Source organism: Lagopus muta, chromosome 4 (assembly GCF_023343835.1).
Source record: "Lagopus muta isolate bLagMut1 chromosome 4, bLagMut1 primary, whole genome shotgun sequence".
Lineage (NCBI taxonomy): Eukaryota > Metazoa > Chordata > Aves > Galliformes > Phasianidae > Lagopus > Lagopus muta.
Window position 1 is genome coordinate 54364416 of NC_064436.1, and position 12191 is coordinate 54376606.

Here is a 12191-nt window from a genome sequence, read left to right on the forward strand (position 1 = left end):
TCAGATATCTTTAAGGTGTTATGGGAAGATTGTGGCTTTTCTTTAATCAATGAATGGTTCTTATTCAACTTCTTTATGATGTTTTTGCAAGATATTATTGTATTCATACAAGACAAATCCCAAAAAATAAGCTCTTAATGCACTTCATCAAAACATCAATATTTGTATGCTTTTTTCCAGGTTAGACTGAACATTTGAAGTTGTTCAGATGTGGAACTGCCATGAAAAACTTCTTGTGTAATTAGTCTCTGCTACCTTATCCTGCCATTCTTTCTCCATTTGTTTATAACTGTTGAAACTCCTGCAATGTGTTTGTTGATTCTATGAAAGAAGGTGAAAAAACTGTGAGGTTGTCTTTTTGTACTATTGGTGGAGCTGCAGAATGGATGCTCTGAATTTGCAGAGAAGAATTGGCTACTTCTAATCTGAGAGGTTGGGTCTTCTGGATCTGAGATTTGGAAGCAGAGACAATTACCACTCATCCAGAACTGGATGCCAAGATACTCTTGGCAACTGGGCCTGAAGTTTTCTTTCTCCTTAACACATAGGATGGCTTAGCTTGTTAGCACTGAGAAGGCATGTAGCATTTATTCCTTCATATTTTCTGAGGAGCCCAGAGGTTACAGCTGAAACCTAAAGGTTACAGCACCTGTTCTAGAGCAAGCCCCACATAATCTAGGAGCTCTCTACAATTATGTCAAGGTTTTCTGATGACTAAGCATTTTTTTTTTTTTTTAATCTGTATCTTTGGCAATGGGAACCTTTTAAATTGAACATCCCTTAAAGATGCATTTTAGATTTAACAGTAGGCAGGAGGTCTGTGTACAGAAACTTCTCTTTTGAAAGTGGCCTCAGATTCTTAATTCACTCACTTTTGAAATATGATTTTTTTTTTTCTTTCCTTCCAACTCTTATGTTGCTCCATAAGTAAACTTAAAACTGAAAGAATTTATAACACAGTTACATCACAAGTGCAACTGGTTTGATTTCTAGCCTACATTTAAAAGCTGAGTAAAACTTCTAACACTGTGAGGGTGGGATAGGGAATCAGACTTTATTTATCTACCTGTGCTTTTTGAAGACCAACTATTCTATCTTACTGAAATATATAATCTTGGTATGCCAGACATCAGTGCTATGAAACATCATCTGCACCCATTTCTTTATATTATAAATCCTAGATTAAAGAGTAGTAACAGTTAAAAGAGAAAGAATAAATTGTATATTACTTATCTGTATATGTGGGTCTGATTCTCATTCTTACTGTGATCCCTTTATAGTGGCAGTAAAACATGGTTCTCAGCTGGATGCAAATTTCTTCTGTAAGAAGTTCTACTTCACACTAAACTTGTGCTCCTTGAGAGCATAGGCTGTTCATATAAGAATCATTATTTGTTACACAGGTATATATATATAGTGGTAATTGTTTACATGAATGCAAGAGAGTTCATATAAAATAAAAGGTACGTGAGACTTATCTGTATCAAAACACTGTCTATGTGATATTAGTAAAAACTCTTTCATACTTTGTTCATTGCGTTTATCTTCCAGGCTATCTGGGAGCAGTGTGAGCTTGATTTGCGGAAGAAAAAGCCACCTATCTGTGGTCAGAAGCAAGTTGTGTAAGGTTGAGATGGTTGAGTTTGGACATTTCCTAGCTGTATTCAGTAGCTCCTAAACAAACCAGCAGAAGTCACTAACAGTTCTGAGCAAACTACTAAATGCACACCCTGGGAGTGAAAACAAGTCGTGTCTTACCTGCAGAGAAGCCTGCTCTATCTGTTGTTCATTTTTAAAAAATATTTTTAGTTAATCTGACTCTTTAACTATACACTGTGATATATGTGGCTGAGTTTAATTGTATTACACAGATACAAGACCTCTATGAATGGGTAAACTGAGTCCTACATGTTCAAAGTAGTGTTCTTCAATTCATTGCACTGATTCATCAATTGAACACAAGCCAAAGGCCATTACAGTGGAGGAGTTGTTGTTTATAACTTCATCTGGGCCTGTACCTGTTACGTGGGAGGCTCCTACAAGCCCTTTTAAGTTGTATTCTTCTTATATTGACATCCCCCCCTTTCCGTATGTTTTTTAGACACTGCAATATGAATTATGCTTATTATGGATATGACAGCCAAATCTATTTTGCTCTTACAAGTGATGTGCCAAGACAGCCTCTGTTCTGTCAGTAAGCACTGCCAAAGTACAATTGCATATGGCAGCAAACCTTTTTCAAGTTAAAACAGAAATGCTGAAAACTGACTTGACTAATTTATCAAAATTGCTTCCTGACTCTCCTGGGTTTTTTTTCTGGCTGCTACAAGACATCCTTCTACAATGCGACTGGAAACTCTTTGGAACTAAGTCAATATTTTCATTCATATTTCATGTTAACACTGGACCCAAACATTGTAAGGTGCTAAATCTTTTTGAAAGGGTGACAATCAGTGGTTTCCAACACAGAGACTGTGGTCTAATGGTGTGCTACCATGATCGTGGATTTTGTGCAACTACTTATATAAAATTGGTCTGAAGTACTATTAGCACAATATTGACAGTTTATCCTTATTCTTCCTTCTCACTGTATATAAATGCACCTGTGAGATCAGTGAAGAGAAAGAATAAAGAAAGAATAAGTCTCAATTCCTTTACTTTCCACCAAATTTTAATACTACTTTCCTCTGTTGTTCTCACAGAAGCTCAGTTGCTGGATGAAAGCAGGCCTGGGGCATGGTTTGCTCCATGGCTCACCATGCAGGAGAGTTGCTTTGCTCCATTTCTCTTTAACACTCATGTTTATCCCTGTCTTCATTCTGAGAACCAGATGGCCCAGTGCTGTTGTCCTTCAGCCACTGGGGAAATATTACTCAGCAGTTCCACGCTTTATGAGGCTGACTTGAAAAGCGTTCTTCTTCAGGAATTGTTTGCTATGTTGCTTTCTAACTGGATTCACTGATAAAAGCACTTCAGTGCCTTTAGATGCTCATGAATGCTGCTGTCACATTTCTTACCTCCACTAGCTCTATTCAGTATACAAAGGGCTCCTTTTTATCATCATCTCATAGGTTTCCTTTGTATAGCAAATCAATTAGTTAAACATGCTTTCACTTTGTGTAGATTAAGCATCCTGCTAGGTAATAGCTGTTTTTTGAATGTAGTGGATCCTGAATTTCTGTGATGGAGTAGCAGTGACATTTCTGACAGGCAATGACACTGTAATATCACATAACTGGTACCACGATAAAGGTTTAAGTTACTTTTCTTATTCTGAAGTTTCTTGTGCAAGAATGAAAAAGCCACGTCTGTCTGGCATCGTGTTTAGAGTTTTTGAAATGAGTGTTTTTAGGTACTGTTGTCTGCGACCCAAATCCTTAGCTAGTACAAATCATCATAGGCTCTATTTTCTTCAAATATAATACTGATTTACATTAGTCAAGGACCTGTAAAGAGTAACCACTATAAAGCAGTGAATTTCTGAGTTTTATTAACTTAGGTCATGATCCAGCAGCGTTTCTTATAACCCTCACCTTAAAGTTTTTCTGAGATCTAGGAACTTGAAAACTAGATGTACTTGATCCCTGCATGGGAATACCTTGAGTGGACAATCCCACTTTTTTTTTTTTTTTTTTTTTTTTTTTTAAATCTCAATAGTAGTATGAGATTGAGTGAGTAATAAAGTGCTTTCTCTGGGGCTTTGTGGCCCCAGATCATGGATCCAGGATGAGAACAGAATACCCTTCTACCTTTGTTTATCAGAAAATTCAGCCACAATTATCTTTACCTTAAATGTTCGACTTCAGGCATGTGCCCTCTGAAATCAATGTCAAAACTCTCCTTGGCATGAATCAGGAGCAGGACTAAGTCAGCTGACAGCACTGCTCCTGCAGTAGGGTTGTGCCACTAGATTAGAGAATCCCTAAATTGGACAGGTCTGCCCTGTGTCTGGCCGTTACTTGGCAGACATCAGAGTGCTAAGTTTAGCTTTGTATTGATTGTAATTTGCTGTGGGATGCTGGGCAGGGAGGAAGATCTAGAAATGGAAGATTATAATGTATTATTGCATTTACAGTATTGATAGTATTGCGAATCGTTCTTTAACTTCTACAGGAATATTTTGGGCACAGACATAAAAACACCCAAAAAAAACCAGCCTTGCTCATCATTTAGAGAGAGAGAGAAAATGTTAAAAGATATATTGTGTAATAGAGTTTTTTTTTTTTTTCTTAAGTTGGGAATAGTTTAAGATTCTCTGAACTCAATTTTTTTTTCTACCTGCATTTCACATGAACCAAATTCTACAAATTTGCATTAATAGATTTTTGGAAGCAACTGTTGGTAAGAGATGAAGAATTACAAAGCATTTGTAATTACTTGAAGGAGTATCTGAAAATGCCAGAGCACTTAACTTTGCTTAAATAAAGAATGTGTTTCTGAAGAGCAGTGGGAAAAAACCCTTGTAAGTTTCCAGAAGACTTTTCAGCAGCTCTACAGCTGTAGATGCACAGACCAGGAAGAGCAGAGTTATACCAATAGGGTATGAATGAAGAACTAGAGATTCTTGTTAAGGCATATGATTCAGGTGAAATTATGCAGGCTTTCCCTTCAATTGAAGTGTAAAGGCTAGTATTCTGTCATGGGGATGATAAAGCTGGGGATAACCACTTTTGCTTGATTGCATAAATAGTAATCCAAATATGGATATAAATCCTAAATCTGCATTGGAAAATGTAGGTGAGGGTGAGGACAGAAAACATTAACTGTGCAGTTCAGTAGAGGGATAAGCAAACTGCGTAAATGTTGTTTCTTTGCCTAGATACTTCACTTCACCAAGACTGAAGTAATTTCCCAAAGATGCAAAACTGCTTTAGAATTCCATTTGAAAGAAAACTTTAGAACTTAAACTAAGCACAGCCAAGTACAAGCCCAGTTTTAAACTGTTTTTTGTTTGTTGTTTCTTTCTTTCTTTCTTTTTTCTTTTTTTTCTTTTTTTTTTTTTTTTTTTTGTCAGGCAGACCCTATTTACTGCAGAGTGAGGAAGCCTAAGGAATGTGTTACTTTATAGGACAGCTATCCATTTACCTGCAAGGGTTTCAACTGCTCCAACCCTGAGTACAAAGCAATATGATCACATCCGCACAGTACTGCATACAGAGCATCTTTTCCAGCTGGGGCTGACCAGGCATTACCCTTAGAAACTTGTGCTGGTTGTCCCCATTCAATTTCTGGTCCTTCATGTGTGAGGATGTGGCTTTCAGATTTTGCTCTTCTATTTTCCTGGAAACTGAGGTTAGGATGACTAGTCTGCTCTTCAAATCTTCGTTCTTGCCCATATGAAAGACTGATATTATGATTGCCTTATTCCAGATGTCAGGAACTGCCTTTGATTGTTGTGATCTTTTGAACATGACAGAGACTGGCTTTGTGATGATTTTGGCCAGCTCACGTAGCATTACTTGTGTCCACAGCATTCTATCCTATAAATGTCCAATTTACTGAAGAGGTCCTAAGTCCACTTCTCCTTGTGTGTAATGCCTCCCTCCTGCAGAGTCTTATAAGTCATATTATAAGTCATATATATATATATATATATGTCATATATATATATAACCTTTATCAGTAAGGGCTGAAGCACTGAAAGCATTGAGTATTACTTCATCTCATTCCCCATCTCTCTATCCTCTGCCCCCTTGCTCTGTGTGTCCATGTTTTCCTTTGTTTTACTTTTGCTGATGATTTGCTCTTGAAGATTTTATTCTTGTCTTTCAGCTCACTTACTAGTTTCCACATCAGTTGAGCTTTGGTCTTTCTAATTATATCCCTGCAGATTTGGGCAACACCTTGATAGTCCACTTGGCTTGCTCATTCCTGCTTCCACACTATAGAGCTCCAAGGACTTGTATAGCTAATAGAATGAATTGTTGTGTACTGTAGAAGCTTTCCAGTACCATTTTCTAGGATCAACTCTAATCATTTCTGGTCACCCTGTAAATGAGTCTAGGTGCTGCTGTCCTGTAATTGTTGCCATCTTGCAATCAGCCTATATGGAATCCCCAAATTTAATCCTAAATTCTAGTCTAAAAACCAGGAGGTGGATCCAAGCTGTTGTTTTCCTTATGGTGAATATTAAGTAGCTAATTAGCAAATAGTTGATTGCTAGAACAATCATTCTGAACAAATGCTAGTTTTATGTGTGAGTTGATGATCTTTATCTGGACAGCTCTTTCCAGATGCGTGGGTCAAATGATGTTAAGTTCTTTGCTTGTAAGGAAGGTAAGTTGGAAGTTTCCAAGAAATTATGAAGGTATACATCAAGCACATGTACAGCACAGATTATACAGGATGAAACTGGTGGAACATACAGTATTCGCGTGCCAGATGTTAACTATGCATTATACATAATAAGGCTTCCTTTCCTTGTAGTGGTATTCAACAGTAACAAAGAGTCTTAAGTTAACAGTAAGAGTCTTAAGTTAACAATAAGAGTCTTACGTGCTACAGTAGTGGAAGCCCACTGTGCTGTTTCAGAAGGGAAAAATGGATGGCCATATATGAAGTAGAGAGTAAAGAAACCTTCAGAGATATAAAGGAACTAAGCGCTGTCAAACATGGTTTTGAAATAAAAAAAATTTCCACTCTCCCCCAACTTTTTCCAGGGTTTTTCCACTCAGATAATGTAGATGCTTAAGGTACAATAATAACATCTTTAGAAGATTGTTAGATTATATGAAAGAGGAAATAGTAATATACGTACAGAGAGATACTGAGAAAGGGTATGTGGTTTGAGTCAGAAATCCTCTGATCTCAAAAGAAGCAGATGATGCAGATAAAACACAGGCTTCACTGGCACAGCTAGCAGGGAACTTTTATGTGTACATAAAGCAATTATAAAAGGTGTTTGATTTTTGCATTAAAGGAGCCAATTAGTTCTTTCTTTTTTTTTTTTTTTTTTTTTTTTTGACTAAAAATATATATTTCTACTTTTATTTTCAGCAGACAACAAACCAAAATGAAGCCTGGTAGAAGTCATTGACTAGAAAAAGCTTTTAGTATGTTTTAGTACAGTAATTCCAGTGTGAAAATTCCCCTGACACTGAGATCCATTTCAAAGAAAACGACTAAGATACTAGCTTCAGAAAGTTCCCGTTTCTGGAGTAGAATTGATCATTAAAAAGCAAACTAGAGGCACAGATTGCTGGACACCCTACATGAGTGGCACATTGGCTGTAGCTGTGGTGAACCTTTGCTATGGGGTTATCCCTTCCAGGATTGTTTGTTGGTTTTGCAAGCATGTTTCCCTTGAATACAGGAAGAGGTCAAGAAATGCCAGCAACAAGTAACTGACCATGACACGGAACAAAGAGCACTGGGTCTGTGATACACCGGAGAGCGCTGAAGTCTCTGTTTGTTTTTTGCTGTTGTAATTGCTCTGTTGTATTACACAACATATTTAGCTTCTGGGATCAGCTTTCAAGAAGGTTTCTGCAGCATAACAGCTTCCCATGGGGAATGATTTCAAAGGGCAACTCCAGGATATAGATATAAGAGAGTTGCTGATCTTAACATGTTTTTCTAGCGATTATTTCTGAATAACCATGTTTTAGAGTAGTAGGACTCATTTAGCAAACAATGTTTACTTAGAGGTAAATGCTGCAATCTACCTAATATTCCTTAATTTCTTGTAATGTCTTAAAAATAACTGTCATTACTTCCAGGTGTTATTTAAGCATTTTAAATAAAAAATTGTTATTGATAAAGCACAGTGGTTGAGATACAATTAAATTGACTGGTGAGGAGTGAGGAAATCTGGCATGTAGAAGTTCTTGGAGACCGTTTAAGTGAGACCTGGAGTTCAAGGTTATTGTCCTGGCACGTACTGAAAGGGGCATGACCTGCCATAGATGTTTGGCAGCGTTTTAAAGTTTTGAGAATGTTTCATTTGTATTTACGTGAGTATGGAAGTAGGTCAATCACCACAATACGTCCTGCTCATGGAATACATCAGTAACTCCATGATTTTTCAACCTCTCAGCTATTGTAAATCTATCCACATTCGCTAAGGGAGATGCCCAAGATTGACTTGCATTTCCAATACCAAGAAATGCCAACTCTGTTATATGATTTTGAATAAAGATTAGCACCAAGATTTTAAGTTGCGTGAACATCCTCAGGAGACTTTGGTGATACTTACTTCGTTATTCTGTAATGTACTTCGAACTGTTATCTGTGGTTATTTTCTTGGAAAGGTTCCAGAAATCAAAGGACAATAGGACATGTTCTGATAGGCCTTGATAATTACCAAGGCAAAAGCTCATTTAGTCTGAGCTTTCAGCTTTCTTATGCTTTTACATGTACTCTTCTGAGGGGAGAGAATTAAAAAAATGCTTTTGGATTGAAACACCTTGCACTTTCCACACTAAACACAAGCTGCCAAACTGAATATATCGCTTCAAAGTATCAATTCAAGAATTTTTATGTATTCTGTTAATATGAACAGTCTTGATAGTTTGTTACTCAGCTGTTTTGGAGCATCTCAGGTAGAAACAGCTCTGTAAAAAAAAAAATTTGATATAATAAATCCAGAGGACTTTTGCTGTAGTTCATGCTGTAAAAAGATATTTCAAAAATCATTTTCTCCAAAAATTCGTAAGTAAAATATGCCTTTATTATTGGCAAACAGTACAGCAGATAGATGCTTTACTAGTAGTTGGCATTTCTCCCTTTCCTTACTCTTTCCTTTCCTTTTCTTTTTTTTTTTTTTTTTTTTTTTTTTGCCAAGACTGGTTCTTTAATTCCAAGAAAGAAGTGGTATCTTGTAGAAGCAGAGAAGATTAATTTGTTTAGACAGACAACAAGGAAATTCTCTCCAAAGAAACAGCGTATGTTGAAGAGCGTATTAAGAAACTGAACTCTTCAGAAAAGTAGGAAACTCTCCAAATTCATGATAAAGGGTGAAATGTACTCCTTTGCACAGGAACAAGAAATCAGTTCTGAGCCATCTCACTATATTTCTCTGACTTTTCTTTTTACTAATAGTAATCAGAAACAAAGCTACACGAAAGATAGTGTATACTTTGGGAAGTTATTGGCTAGATGCTTGATTTTAGGAGGTTTTTCGCTCATGCAACTGTGCCTCTCTGTGATAGATGACACAGAATGGCAGCGCTGTAACCAGAAGGATTTTTTACCACCACTCCAAAGCATGGAGAGGCTTTTCTGCTGCTGTGAAATCATGAATTTCAGTTGCTGAGATTACGATCTGTGGGACGCACTAAATGGGATGTAAACCACAATGCTGATGTTAGCTGGCTGCTCGGCTGAAGTACCTTACACAGCGGCTAATCACCTGCTTCTGAGAAGAGAGGAGGTATGTGGAGAGTTTGTTTTTCCTATAAATTGATCTCTGATCCTTTCATCCCTCAGTATAGCTGTGCTTGTTTAGTCTACTGAGGCCTCTCAGGGCTAACGCATAATGAAGTGCAATTGCACAAGGGCGTTCATAGCCACAGCAGTGTTGTTAGCTGTGTTCTTTAATAGATTTGGATAAAACCTCGCTCAGCAAATAGCACATTTAAAACAAATATTCTCTTTGTTGTCTTAGGATATACTGTCCCTGTCACTGTACTGCATTTGTTTTCAAAACAGACCCACTCATGGTTGCATTTTGGTCTTTGAACTTTGAGCTGACCAGTTGTCAGATACTGATGGTTCAATGTGAACCTTAGCACAGAAACAGGCCAACAGATTTGAAATAGAGAGGGTAGGTGAGCTGCACTGGCGGGCAAACCATGTGGTAGCTTTTTAATTTATTTATATTTTTACTAAAAGGAGAAGTTGGGTAGAAAATAGATTAAGGAAATACTGACAGAATGTAGTCTTTTTGAGCTGCTCTGTGTTGAGCAGCCAGCCACATAGGGGTGCAAATATAGCCTTAGGCCAGTAAAGGTAGTTCTGAAAGCTCAAGGGTGAACGAAGCACCCAGCACATTCTTGGGCAGCTTATAAAGATGGTAGAAATCATTAAATCCATTCCACTGCTGCTCGCCAGATGTTACTGTAGAAATGAATTAATTGCACACAGGGAGCCAGTTTCCTTGTAAGACCCACAACTACACCCTGAATTGGAATATGCAAGACGACAGTGCAGATCATCACCTTATGTGATCCCATCTTTGAACATTAGGGTTTTTATACCAAGAGACCTCACTAAAAATAGGACTAATCTCATTGAAATGAATGACGAACATGGAATGCAAAGTTTGCATGTAGGTAAAAAAAATCAGCCACATTCACCTTTCTGTTCCCTGTAGAAGAGGGGGTGGGCAAGATGTGGGTTTGTCCTTCTAATTGCTGCTGGAAGCTGAGGCACTGGGTTTTAGAAATTGCTGTCCCCTGAAATCCATAAGTTGGGATGAAGCATTGTTCAGTCTGTAAGGCACACTACTCCCAGGCAGCCCGTGGGAAGTCATGGGCTAGACAGCGCCCTTTGCTCTGTGCCTGAGGCCACAGCTTCACTACCTGGAAACTCTTGCCCAGAGTGTTTGCTCTCATGGTTGGCAAACACATTCAGGAACACGCAGCAGAAGGGCGTGTTCATTCAGCAGGTGTGCCTTTGGTTTACCAGTTCACAAACTGAAAAGGCATGGATGATTGAAATTTCACCAAGATTTCAGACCTTAGAAGTCCTATTGGAACAACTGAAATGCATATGTGAGGCGGGCAACACTGTAAAATTCTTCAGGCTTTAATAGTGATGTGGTTGTTGGAGTAGTTATTCACTGTAGATACAGTTAACGGTATGCAGGCAACATCAGGTTTTAGTTCTGTGGCATTTTGCTGACCTAAGAATAAAATGGTCTTTCTTTCTCAGATTTCAATGTGCTATGTCAGGAGTGAATTACATAACGGATGCCTGAGACTTTCTGTCTTGTGATCTGATTCTATAGCAAATTTCACCCTTCTTTCCCTCAGAGAAGGTAATTAATGGTGTGTACTATGATTTCCATATGAGATATTCTTCAGAGAACTTTTTTTTTAGTTGTGTATGCATAGCCTTGTGAATCATTTGGCTTTAAAAGAGACTATACTGTGCAAAGCTTAAGTGGTACTGATGACCCTGATTTCTTTATTTTTTCCTCTTTCCTGCATAGAACCTCTTTAATGTATTCAGGTTTCTGTATTGCACCAAGGTAAAGATTTGGGCATTCTTCTAGCATTTACCTAGCTTTACAGAGGCATGCATGGATCTTTACAGCAATAAATTGTTTAACAGTTATTTGGTTTTGATGAGCTAAGAACCTTTCCCATAAGCAGGAGTTGTATGATCGTGTTAGTTAGCTCTTCAGTTAATTTACTGTTAAAAAGTGCCTGCTTTCATTTCAGGGTTCAGGTCAATAGAGAGGCAGGTGTTCATAAACAAAGATTTAATTTTTATACCAAAGAAAAGCTGATGATCCTGTTTTTGGCAAGGTGGATTAACTCACACTAGTCCTAAAGTTTTTTGGTTTTTTTTTTTTTTTTTTTCCATTTGAAAGACAACATGGAGAATAGATCCCAGAAAAGAGGAAACATGAAAAAGAGAAATGAGAATTCTCTATGGCTTTATTGTCTTTGTTCATCTGCAGTAGTAAAAGTTTCCTAACTGAGTATGTGGTAAAATAATCATTTGTCAAAGAGGTAAACTTACTGTACACCAACGTTCTGCATTTAAAAGATCTCTAGTGTGCTATGAACTATATAGTGTTCATAAAAACTCATACTCAGGAGTCAGATATTCTTCCTTCTTCAATTACTGTAGTTACTGTCTCTAAGGATGGGTTATTAAACACTCAGTGTCAAGACACACTACACTATACTTTGTATGATATATGGTATATTCTTTTTTTTCTCTGATTATGTGTATAGTTATCATAGACTTCAATTAAACAAACAAAAAAAAAAAAAAAAAAAAAAAAAAAAAAAAAAAAGAGTAAAAAGGAGGGGAGTCTCCTAAAAATCAGTAGGCAGAGTGATTCTGAGGATACTGTGCTTTAGTCCATAAAAGCCTGAGGTCATTTTTTGCCTGGACATTGCATAAAGTGTGCCTGCCAGATTCAATATAAATAATCTGGTGCCAAGTGACCGAAATTAGGGCTTTACTGTTTGATCTTTCAAGCAAGTAAGCAAATTGTCACTTCCATTTCCCAGTAA